At 35.0% G+C, this 12,980-nt stretch overlaps 1 protein-coding gene across 1 annotated transcript in view; it reads right to left on the bottom strand.

Annotated features, from left to right (window-relative positions):
* The window catches only part of LOC136831271 (protein tramtrack, alpha isoform-like), a 638,889-nt gene that overhangs the window by 249,894 nt on the left and 376,015 nt on the right, over window positions 1-12,980 (bottom strand). The window lies entirely within an intron of this gene.

The raw sequence follows: 12,980 nt of genomic DNA, 5'->3' as shown, positions 1-12,980 counted from the left end.
GGAATTTTGTTTGTGGAGTCATTGATTGGAATATATAATTAATCACAATTTAACATGGAATTTTCAATATCCTTCTATACTGCTAGTGTTACATGTGTTACAAATTGTCATCTGTTTAATGCTTTAATTTCTAAGAAGAATTTGGTTAAATTAGTTTGTCCATTAAGTTCAAAATTATAAGTTTAATTAACTATATTGTCTATTTCAAATTTGCTTAATTCAGTGGCATGAAGTATAAAAATAATAAATTTTAGTTTGATAAGTTTACATTATATTTATGATATTTAACCATCACAATGTGCATCACGATATCAATGGTATCTTAACTAATATCTTAAATTCTTAACTTTAAGAAATGAGTTTCACTGAAAAATGAAAACTTATGGCCAAAATATTAGATTATTGTTTAAATATAATGTTAAGTTTTATTGTCCATAGAATTGATACTAACTTGAGTTTTCAAAATAATTTCTCAACTATTTTAAGTGAAAATTTATAAGTATCGGTATCGGTAAGTATCGGTATCGGTATCGGCCAGAAACAAGGTATCGGTATCGGTATCGGTATCGGTCGAAAAAGTGGTATCGGTACAGCCTAATATATATATATATATATATATATATATATATATATATATATATATATATATATATATATATATATATATATATATATATATATATGGTGTGTGTGTACATTATTTTGCATCGGTAGTGCATTTCCAATATATATGCCGTGCCTAATCCCCATAACTACCTAATCTGTAGGTTAGGCCCTGCGCTTGACTGAAGCGCAGATTCGTTTTCCGAACCTGGAAAACCCATGGATTAGGCAACCTAACCTACAGACTAGGCAGCCTGATCTGCAGAACAGGCTGCCTTCTTGCTTCACTGATTATGCAAAACCGTCTTCCTAATGCCATTTACCTTTCTTCTGTTTTGCATGTTTACAACTCATGTTTTGTTTTTGTTTTCTTTTATTCTATGCGTGTCAGTTCATAAAAGAGAAGATAAATCACAAGGCAAACTAAGACCATATAGCAAGAGAAAAGGGCAAAAGGAAAAAGGCAGACATTCAGGGGAGGAAAATGGAGAAAATAAGGCACAAATGAAAGAAACGGAAACAACGTCAAAGAGACAGCAATAGAATTCAGACGAACAAGACAGCTAAATAATGCAGAACAAAAAGTAAGTAAAATATATTTAATGAAAAGCGAAACAGAAAGTAAAGGAAATGACTGTTGTGACAAGGACGAAATAATTCAGATAATATCAACTGTGCTGTTTTGTTTTTCAGCTGAAAAAAAATTTTCATGTAGAGATGTACTACCTCCCAACATTAAAAAAATGCAGTGCAACGTGTGAAAGCAGCTACAACAAATAACACCGTTTGCTCTCAACAAGAATTTCATTTGAAATACTGACCAATGCAAGGTATGAAAATCAATTAACTACGCGAAAACAGCAATTAATGTTCGCAGAGTACAAATTATTCTTAAAAATCACAGTGCAGAAAAAAATACAGACAGACACCTTTCTCCGATAACAAAACACCAAAACAGTGAGATGGAGAAGGCTCGCGGTGCCCGTCTTTTGGACTGCATAACTCATGAAACTCACAAAATCAAGAGGGATGAGTAAAAAAGGAGGAATGCCCTTTGCACGAATATACTATGTAAGGAACATATAATGAGATGACAGCTGCACTGGTGTGATTCAACGTGATTCAATGTGTCTGATGAGGTCTGTTCCTTCAAGATCTATGAGGGCACTTGGTAAAACTGGTATCGCCCAAGCAGGCATTAAAACGGTGTCTGAATACTGTCGTAGAATATAGAACAGAAGGCAGAACTTAGGCCAGAGGCCAAGAGCTGGGACTTATGAGGTCATTCTGCGCTGAAAGGTTTGAATTTGAAAAGTGTAACGGGGAAAACCTCGCAGCTGCACTATGAATCAATTATTAAGAGAGGGTGGAAAGTAAGATGGAAGAAAGACATTATGAACGGAGGTACAGTAAAAGGAATGAAAGGGGTTAGAGCTATTGGGGGCCGTAGAGGCGCTGCAAAGAACCTTCCGTAATGCCTACAGTGCACCACATGAGGTGCACTGACGGTACTACAACCACCCGCGTTTGTCTTGTCATCCATCTTCTGCTGTTTACTAAAATCACTGAGAACTTTCCATGTGTATTCATGGTAACTACACTTACATCTGTTCTTTCCCAAAGAACTGCAGTTTATTCAGACAACTTCTGAACTACTTTCATGACTGCAGTTTAATTGATACTATAAACCCGTTCTAATAAAAGAGACGTATATTCATTTAGCTTTCAAAGTACTTTCAATGGAACTGACTTTTATTCAATCTGTGTGGTGACAAACGCAACCGCGTATAAGCAAATGTCGGAAATGAAGCAGCGTCCACTCAATATTCATGACAAACCAAATTCCACAAACTAATATCTGTGTATTTGCACAAATCCATAGGATGTCCTCAGAGATACACACAGAGTATAACAATATCTGCCCAATCTACAGATTAGGCTGCCTAACCCATGGATTAGGTAGGTTCGGAAAATCAATCTACACTTTAGGCAATCTCTATGCATAATTTACAGATCTGGCAGTGACTGCCAAATCTACAGATTAGGCAATTGAAGGGATCAGGCACAAAAGATATATATATAGATATATATATATATATATATATATATATATATATATATATATATATATATATATATATATATACACATATACATACACACACACACACTGTATAATCACTATTATAAAAATCTGCCATTCTATGGGCTAAGCTTGTAGGAACCCAGAATCCGTACCAGCATTAAATCCGCATGTTAAGTTCGTTTTCAGTACCTACATATGAATTTGTGCAAACCTCTGGCCACTGGATCGACAAAGTTAATTAATCTGGGCAGCAAAAGGCCAGCTTTAGAGCTACTCTAGAGTTTCGTTTTCCTTCTGCCTGCCAAAGGAGTGCCAGTTTTGACGGTGAAGTAAAAAATAAAAAACTCACAAAAAAGAACTAATTTAAGAACAAATAAATGGAGCATCAAGCAATAAAATTTTACTTGATTTTCTGCAAAAATTCATATAACGAATGACAGCACCGTTATAGTAATAAACACTTATAATGTTCTCATTCTCTTTTTTCTACAGAATTAGACGATAAGAATTGGAACACTAATTTTCTAAAGAGACGATTCAAAATCACCTCGAAAGCGGCAAACCAAGAAATATCCAAAATTGCTAACGTTCACCATGCAAATTAGCTGCAAGTTCACACATCATTCAAAATGCAGGTGAATGACCTCGCCTTGAAATTAAAATCTGTTATACAATATGCAAGTCCGCCTATGCACTCCTACTCCGCATTACACAGTAAAAAATAAATCTTTCTCGTTTGTAAAAACCATAAATATTGCTATTTTTCTATCAAATGCCTTCAGACTTTTACGAACAGACTATGTCCAGACTCACATTTATCACAATCGAGTTTCTCTGATCGAATTTACACAGCTACATGAATCACACACGAGAAAGGGAATTCTAGATGCTGGAATAATAAAGGTCAGAGGGAGGAGGCAGTTAGTAATTAGAAAGTAATATTACTCTGAGGAACTGTGAAGGAAAACTTTTAGTACAAGTGAAGAAATGAAAATCGTGCATTCTAAGCGACTTCCACGGGACTGCATATATATATATGTATATATATATATATATATATATATATATATATATATATATATATATATATATATATATATATATATATATATATATATACATACATACACACACATACATATATTATATTATTATTAATATTATTAATATACAGTTACTAACAGGACTGGATGGTATTTAGCGGAGATATTTATTCAATAAAAATTCCAAGCTTCCCAGGACTAACAGTCCTCATTGTCAAGTACCTACTAGATACCAACCAGGTCCTGTTAGTAACTGTATTAATGCACAGTTATTTGCGTAAGTGATAAAGTTATATATATATATATATATATATATATATATATATATATATATATATATATATATATATATATATATATAGTATATTTTTTCAGGCAATAATGAAAAGGATTACATTTTTGGGGAAGGGAATTCCTACTTCTTCAATGATTATCTACCTTCAATATCTATTATATCATTATTAAGTGAATGTAAAATGTTGACGCTGTGTTTGACCTTTTTCTTAGCTTGTATGTAGTACTAAGTCTTTATCGCTAAATTTCTGTATATACAGTATATACATACTGTATATACATATATATATATATATATATATATATATAAAACCTTATTTATTTTTCAGACTTTCTTTGTTAAGATACACACTCATTGCGTACATGTTCACCAACCTCCCCGTATACGTACTGGCATTACTTAAATAAATATTGTTTTAAAAATGTGATTTACACTTTCATCGATAAACTTTTGCATGTCAGTAAACTTTCAAATAATAAAGTTTTCCATTGGTAATTACTTACAAATAAAAGAGCAATGATGTAAATGGACAATAAGTACACTGATACACTGGTTCTTTAAATACGAAGTTCTTATACGTTTCTGGTCTCTTGGTGTTATGCTTTATCTATCCACAAAGGGGGGACTGCAGTGTGTGTGTGTGTGTGTGTGTGTGTGTGTGTGTGTGTGTGTGTGTGTGTGTGTGTGTGTGTGTGTGGGGTGGGGGGCGGTGTTGAAGAGACAGGGTTACATCCTCTTTGCGTTGAGAGTTGCTTAGCTAGAGGGAAGTTAGTTGTTGGAACATGGGCGAGATGAGTTTCAGTCTGAAGGCCGTACTTCGTCCCTAAGGCGCCTGGCACTCCGATGCAGCCACTCACACGAGGCTGATCCCGTGCAACTGGTTGCATACGAGCGGCGCCACGAGGTTCTCAAATCTAATTAGTTTCATCAGCGTCGTTGGATGAAGATGACGTACTTCTGCTTTCTGTGCATAAGCAAAAGGAAAAAGAGATCATGGGTTCAGACTTATTACATAAAAAAAATGTTCATCGTAGGAGTTTTGTCGCTGCCCAAGAGCAGGATGAAGACCCTGTGAAACGAAATTCAAGAATTGTACAGAATATCTCAATAAACCTTCAATGAATTTCCTTATTTGGTGACGACCAAGATTTTTAAGAAGGATACAAATCATAGAAAAATTATCAGCGTTGAAGAATGGCCAATGATAAAACTAAATAAAGAAAGACGTTTTATTAGCTCAGCAAACGTAATAAAAATTACATACTTGTTACAATATATTATTTTCCTCCTAATAAATGAGCAATGCTTTTTACTGAGAAACTGAACAACTGGCTATGCTTAAGGCAATGCAGCTGACACCCACACGATGGCGCCGTATGCAACTGGTTTCGGACAACTGCAGTTGCGTTGACATGCGAGCTGCCTGCCCTCCTTTCTGCCTTCTCACTGACCTGTTCCGCCAGATCCCTGGCACCAAGCAACTGGTGCTGATGACAAAATTAAAGTCGCGTTAGTTCTGCAACACATACGCCAATGCAAATTCCGCATTGAACTGTGTCAGTTTGATGTATTCATTAATCCATTCACCTTTCTTTCTGCAGCTGCAAACCTGCAGGTCACCCGTGTGTGTATGTATGTGTGTATGAATGTAATATATATATATATATATATATATATATATATATATATATATATATATATATATATATATATATATATATATATATATATACACATATATCTAATATATATATTATATATATATATAAATATATATTATATACACAGACATACACACACACACATATATATACATATATGGAAATGAACACATGAGAAAGTGTTTCACAGAAATAAATTTCTGACTCACATCGGGAGCGAACCCAGGTCTTTCAAGCGAAAGTACAGGGGATTGGCAATTCCTCCTGATCTGAATCACAAAAAATTATACACACACACACATATATAATATATTTTAAGAAGCGAGAGCCTGCGCGCTGGGTAGAATTTCGACCTTCTGAAATTGAAGCTACAAAGCTATGCACTGGGGCACTTCCGGCCATTCAGCGCTGAAGACAGCGTAACAAGAGGGAGTTGGAGTGGATGGACAGCGAGTCGAGTAAAGAGACCCACAAAATAACCGAATGAATTAAAAGGATTTCAAGGTGGAACTGGGACTTAAATCCCATAGTTGCACTAAGAACTAACAGTCAGAGGTGTTGGACAGCAAAACTGAAGAAAATAAGCGGGACTGGAGGTGAAGTAAAAGACTAAAAAGTGGGTGCGGCTAGGGACCTAAAGGACGATGCAGACACCCTTTAATAGTGACGACAGTACACCATGTGAGGTGTAGTAAAGGTACTACCCCATTGCAGGGTGCAGAGTATAGAGGCATAGCACAGTATGTGCAATATATATATATATATATATATATATATATATATATATATATATATATATATATATATATATATATATATATATATATACATATACATATATATATATATATATATATATATACACATATATACATATATATACATATATATATATGTGTATATATAAATATGTATATGTATATATGTATACATTATATATATATTATATATAGATGTATTTATGTATACATTTTATATATATATATATATATATATATATATATATATATATATATACATACATATATATATAAATGAGAGAATGAGAGAGGGGGAACCCTTAACGAATCTCCTGCATCGGCATCCCCCTCAAAAACATTCACTTTTTGTGCAACTCGTCAGTGTCGAACACCACTTCTCGAAAATTATCCCCAAGGTTACAGGGGCTTGCTTACTTGACCGGATACTAATGGGAAATAAATGGCAAATAAAAATACCAAATATACTGAATATATGTAAATTAATTATCGATGCTCTAAGGACATCGCGTTCGTTCTATACAAACTATTCAAGAAAAAATTTTATTTCCTAATTGCCATGACATATACAGTAACGAATTTCATAACTTAACATATCAAAACTAACCGGGAACTTTCTATACGTTAATTAGGAAGAGAGAGAGAGAGAGAGAGAGAGAGAGAGAGAGAGAGAGAGAGAGAGAGAGAGAGAGAGAGTGTATTTGAGCGGCCTGGCTGATTATAAATGAGCTTCTCGATCTTTAAAAGGCAAAGATTTTTGATGTGTGTATTGTAGAAGTATAAAGGATGGTTAAAGCGGAGAATAAGTCAGTAACTACTGCCACCACTACGTCTGAATCAAGGGTGAACCCCTTTCCCCACCCCCCCCCACCCCAAAAATAAAAACTGCTCCCGTAGAAGGGTAGTGACGTCAGTGCACCTTACGCGGTGCAACCCCTTTCATTCCTTTTACTGTACCTCCGTTCATATTCTTTCTTCCATCTTGCTATCCACCCTTTCCTAACAACTGTTTCATAGGACACCTCCAAGGTTTTCCTCCTGTTACACCTTTCAAACCTTTCCACTTTCAATTTCCGTTTCAGCGCTGAATGACCTTATAGGTCCCATCAGTAACGCGTCCAATTCCCCATATACTGTTTACATTACTCATTCAGGCAACTTCAGCCTCTTTTCTTACATTCGGATTCAACATTCACACTTTACTTCCACAAAAGGCGAATAGGCATTTTCTCATGAACTCCCTTGTGCCTCGATTGATCTTCGTCTGTTAATTAGTTGTCTGTTATTCTTTTATTATATTATATATTGTATTATATAAATATAAATATAAATATAATATATATATATATATATATATATATATATATATATACATATATATATATATATATATATATATATATATATATATATATATATATATATATATATATATATATATATATATATATATATATATATATATATATATATATATATATATATATATATATATATATATATATATATAGTTCAAATGTATACAAATAGTACAGTATAACCGGTATAAATATAAATGGATATATATTCACAAACTTTTACTATAGGATATGACACATACGGATAACAATATACAGACACTTTTTTTCAAAACATAGTACTGCATCAATGATAGCTCAAACGGTACTCGCTAAAACAAATTATTATCATTATTATTATTATTAATCAGAAGAATTTGGTTTCACTCGAAAGAAGTAACAGAAGGTAATGAGGAGTGCAGAAAGAGAGGTAATGAGGAGTGCAGAAAGAGGAGATCAGTTATCAGAAAAACAGATAAATTAACATATTATTAAATAAATAAAATTCTAAGTAAAATATTAAAATACAAGTTGAATTGTATCAGGCTAATAACGCATTGCACCTTCGCTTGATCTTCTTTAATTCCAATTGCAAGACATCCTCAGGGAGGCTGTTCCACGGTCCAACGGTGTGAGGAAGAAAGGACCTCTGGAACAAAGAAGTTCGACAGAGGCACATTTACTGCATATTGGTGCTTCTGCTGTTCAAGGAATCCGGTCGCTCTTGACAGGAAAAGGGGACCAGGGGTCAACTGTGAATGTGGAAGATCTCTGTTGAAATACAACTTATGCAAAAGTGACAAACAAGAGACCATCCGTCGATGGTCCAAGTCATAACTGATAATATTAACCACGAACCACCCCTTCTAAAAGATGTACATCCCTGGCAGAAGCAGACAGCCACACCGGAGAACAGTATTCTAGTAAAGGATGCACAAACAACCTAAAACAGCTTGCACCGATTTTATCACTGTTATAATATATGAGGCCTTATGAGCAATACCTGACTTTCGTGCGACATTTGCTGAAACTTTCATTAGATGTTTCTCAAAAGTAAGAAGTGACTCAAAAGTTACACCTAGAATAGTTAAAGCTTCAGACTCTTTCAGCAAAGTTCCATCCACCTGAAGAGGAGGATGGGGTGAGAAATCTGTACGAGATCTGCTAATCAATAGTCTCTTCTCGTTTTACTGGAGTTCAGCCTCATACCCCACCGACTACGCCATTACTCCATGATCCGGTCCAAGCCCCGATTGAGGCTGAGAGTAGCTTCATTTCTCCTAAGTGGAGACTTCACTACACCCACACGTGTTGCATCATCGTCATACTGAACAATCTTGTTTTCCAGGCCACCAACCAAATCATTTGTATTCAGAGACCAGCAACCAGCAAAATAATTATCATCGCAAGGGAAAAATTCTGATGAGAGAGAGAGAGAGAGAGAGAGAGAGAGAGAGAGAGAGAGAGAGATAATCCTAAGGTATGTTTTCCACAACGCATCTAATGAATCTTCGATGGGATTATGCGATGAACGATTTATTTGATTTTCACAAATTCTCTCTTAAAAAAATCATCTTTTTTTTATTTAGCTTAAAAGCCGAAGAAGTTCTAACCGGGCTGGTTTTAAAACCGGATGATGAATGTGACGTTTGGCATACGTGTCCCCTTGCATGCTTTGAATTTCATAAGTTGGCTCTTGATCTCCTCAGAACCTTAGCGATACAGCGTTAAGATATTCATCTCCGCTAAATGTTGAGCTCTGGGGACAAACGTACATTTTACAGATAAATCGTGCAAACCTTAACAAAACACTATTTTATACTTCACATATTTCACAATATATGCTAAATCTTAGGAGCATTAACAACTTCCTATTTAATATTTTACTCTGTACTAAACGTAAATACCAAAGCAATTCTCCATTTATGATTTTAATTTTGACGTGTTCATAACCTTGGCGCTACCATCTTTCATATTTTACTTTCTGTGGTAAACCTTTAGAAACTTGAACCCTATTTTTTCGAAGCTTTTCACTTCGTTTGGTTTTTCACGACAGGACTAAAATACATCGTAAAAGCTGTAAACATCTCAGCAATGCATTGGTTGGTATTGTAGTCTATTAGCAAAATGCCAAAGTATCGATGTATTTTAGTCCTGTCGTGTAAAAACCAAACGAAGTGAAAAGCTTCGAAAAAATGCTACGCGAAACAAACTAAAATCTGGTGATATAGCACGAAGAGAAGCACATCCATTACTATCTATAAAAAGAACAAGTGTATTGAAATACAATTACATCCACTGTGTTGATTACGGGAATTGCAGTATTAATGCTGTAATAAGCACTGATGCTGGTGATATGTACACGCGTGTAGATTTTTAACATTAAATCGTTTTCCGAACATGGGTGGCTTCAGATAAAAAAAAAAAAACCGTCATTACCACTTTTATGCTGTAACCGCTCATTTGTGGATGAACCTGTTTAAAAGATTCATCCACCTATACAGAAGACTCACCAGCAGCATGTCGAACCTACACAGAGCCATCCATCCTTCCCTCACCCGAGTTCCTCGTTGGACGAGTCGGTAGAGTTCTCGGATAGCACTCTGCTAGGCCCGAGTTAGAGTCTCTGGCCGGCCAATGAAGAATTAGAGGAATTTATTTCTGGTGATAGAAATTAATTTCTCGGTATAATGTGGTTCTCATTCCACAAGAAGCTGTAGGTCCCGTTGCTAGGTAACTCTAACTCTTCGTTCTAGATATATACCGTATACATATCTAGAACCAGAGTTAAATTTTTCTTCTTCTAATTGTCATACCCCTCCTGCCAATACCTTTCACACTATCTATCCAAACAGATCAAGGTCTTCCTCTCCTACTCCCCATTAACGCGTCTAAATTACACCCTCTTTTCATCGCCCAATCGTTCCACATGACTGAACCATCTCAAATTATTCTAATTTATCCTTTCACGTACAATAAATTTTATACCACGTATCGCCACATTTCTCAATGTATCAATTCTTCTTACACCATATACACTACACAAACAGTCCATCTACACGGCTTAAATCTTTTCTCTTCATTCGCATATTATCCACACATCACTTCCATAAAGGAGATGTTGTTCAACAATCCCTTCATGTATTCAAACCTAAGCTTCTACAGAAAATTTAAGTTATGTCCCCATCTTTTATATACACCCCACTCTTAACTTTATGCTTTTTTTTTTCTCTGCACTACTCACACCGGTTTCTAACTTATACATTCAACTAACAACCGGATTACCGATTCACTAAGATTTTTTTAAGAAAATGGCTCTAAATCATCGTCACCGTCCTTGAGTGATCTCAGAAGTCTCCTAAACCAGCTAACGAGGACATATCATCCTCCCTTTCACACCTGACCACAAAGCAACAAGCTGGCATAAGGCTGACTTCATCTAAACCTCCATTAACTACTGCGGGCCACATATCTCTACGTCAGAATTACCGTGTCATTCTGAGGGATAATAAGCTGACATATTCTAGAAAAACATTTTATTCTTGTATATATTCAAGCGTAAAAATATCCATCACTGGACCACTCAGTTCACTTGACAATTACAAAAATGTGCAAATCCTTTACCCCAAACAAAACTTGCATTTGTCAGTGGTACAGAGTTACTTTCCCCCCGACTGAAAAACTGGTTCCATGAAAGATACTTAAAAGTAAGCTGAAGTCGTCCTACTTACCTCATTCATATGTTTGAAATCTTTGTCTTAGAGAGAGAGAGAGAGAGAGAGAGAGAGAGAGAGAGAGAGAGAGAGAGAGAGAGAGAGAGGAATATGAATCTGGCAACATATCTTCCTCTTACATCTACTAACATATAAACAAACGCCTGCACTTGAAGGTTTCTTTTCATTGCAGAAAGAGTGAATTGAAGGAGTTTCAAATATATAATTATTAGAGAACGCTCATTATACCGCATTACATTATGAGCTCAACAACGCGATTTTTCTTAGTCGACGAAAGGTACGTCTGACATTAACGAGCTTTCCCACCTCACATAAACTATAATATCATTTAGTTACCAAGACATAAAACACCTGTAAACGTCGATGCTAATTCAAATTTTTGCTATTCCATTGTGCATATCCATGTAATTCAGGCTTTGTTCATAAAATTTTCATTAAATCCTAATAATCTGTAGCTACAGAATATACATATAATCAGAAACATACAAACGTACATACACACACATACATATATACATATACCGTATATATATCTAGAACCAGAGTTAAATTTTTCCTCTTTCATTACATGTTTATTCCTCATAATTTGTTGGCGGGTAATTGGCTGTGGTATACAGTTCAATTAGAAGGGTAGAAAGAAAATTGTGTATATCCGTGTAATTCAGGCTTTGTTTATCAATTTTTCATTAAATCCAAATAATCTGTTTCTCTTAGCTACAGAATACACATATAAACAGAAACATACATACGTACATACACACATTATACATTATATATATATATATATATATATATATATATATATGTATATATATATATCACCAGAGTTAAATTTTTCCTCTTTTATTACATGTTTGTTCCTCATAATTTGTTGGCGGGTAATTGGCTGTGGTATACAGTTCAATTAGAAGGGTAGAAAGAAAATATGATACAGTATCAGTCTTCGAGTTTTTCTTTACATTTATTTTCAAAATTGCATCTAGAACCAGGGTTATATTTTTCCTCTTTCATTACATGTTTATTCCTTATAATTTGTTGAGCTTTATAGAGAAAGGTTCGTCGGGTAATTGGCTTCGGTATACAGGTCACTCAGAACGGTAGAAAAACAATATAGTAAAGTATCAGGCTTCGAGGGCGTATTTATTGTATGCATTTATTTTCAAAGTTGTGTTTTAGAGCCTCTCTCTCTCTCTCTCTCTCTCTCTCTCTCTCTCTCTCTCTCTCTCTCTCTCTCTCTGTGTCTGTGCGTGGCAGAGATCGTCCAGAAGTATCCTGGTCTTTCCTGCGTGGCATGAATGCCTTCAGGTGAAGGTATGATTTGAAGAAACAAGGGTAACTTCCTTCAATGTTCGGTGGTACCAGCAGGAAAAACTGGCTTAAAATAGACATGCAGTATTGTTGTTTTAGTCTTTTCGTTTTATACTTACATACAACTGTTTCTCTTTATCTATCTATCTATCTTC

This window comes from Macrobrachium rosenbergii, chromosome 48, assembly GCF_040412425.1.
Source record: "Macrobrachium rosenbergii isolate ZJJX-2024 chromosome 48, ASM4041242v1, whole genome shotgun sequence".
Classification (NCBI taxonomy): Eukaryota; Metazoa; Arthropoda; class Malacostraca; order Decapoda; family Palaemonidae; genus Macrobrachium; species Macrobrachium rosenbergii.
The sequence above is the reverse complement of the archived record's forward strand: the minus strand, read 5'-3'. Positions and strand labels throughout refer to the sequence as shown.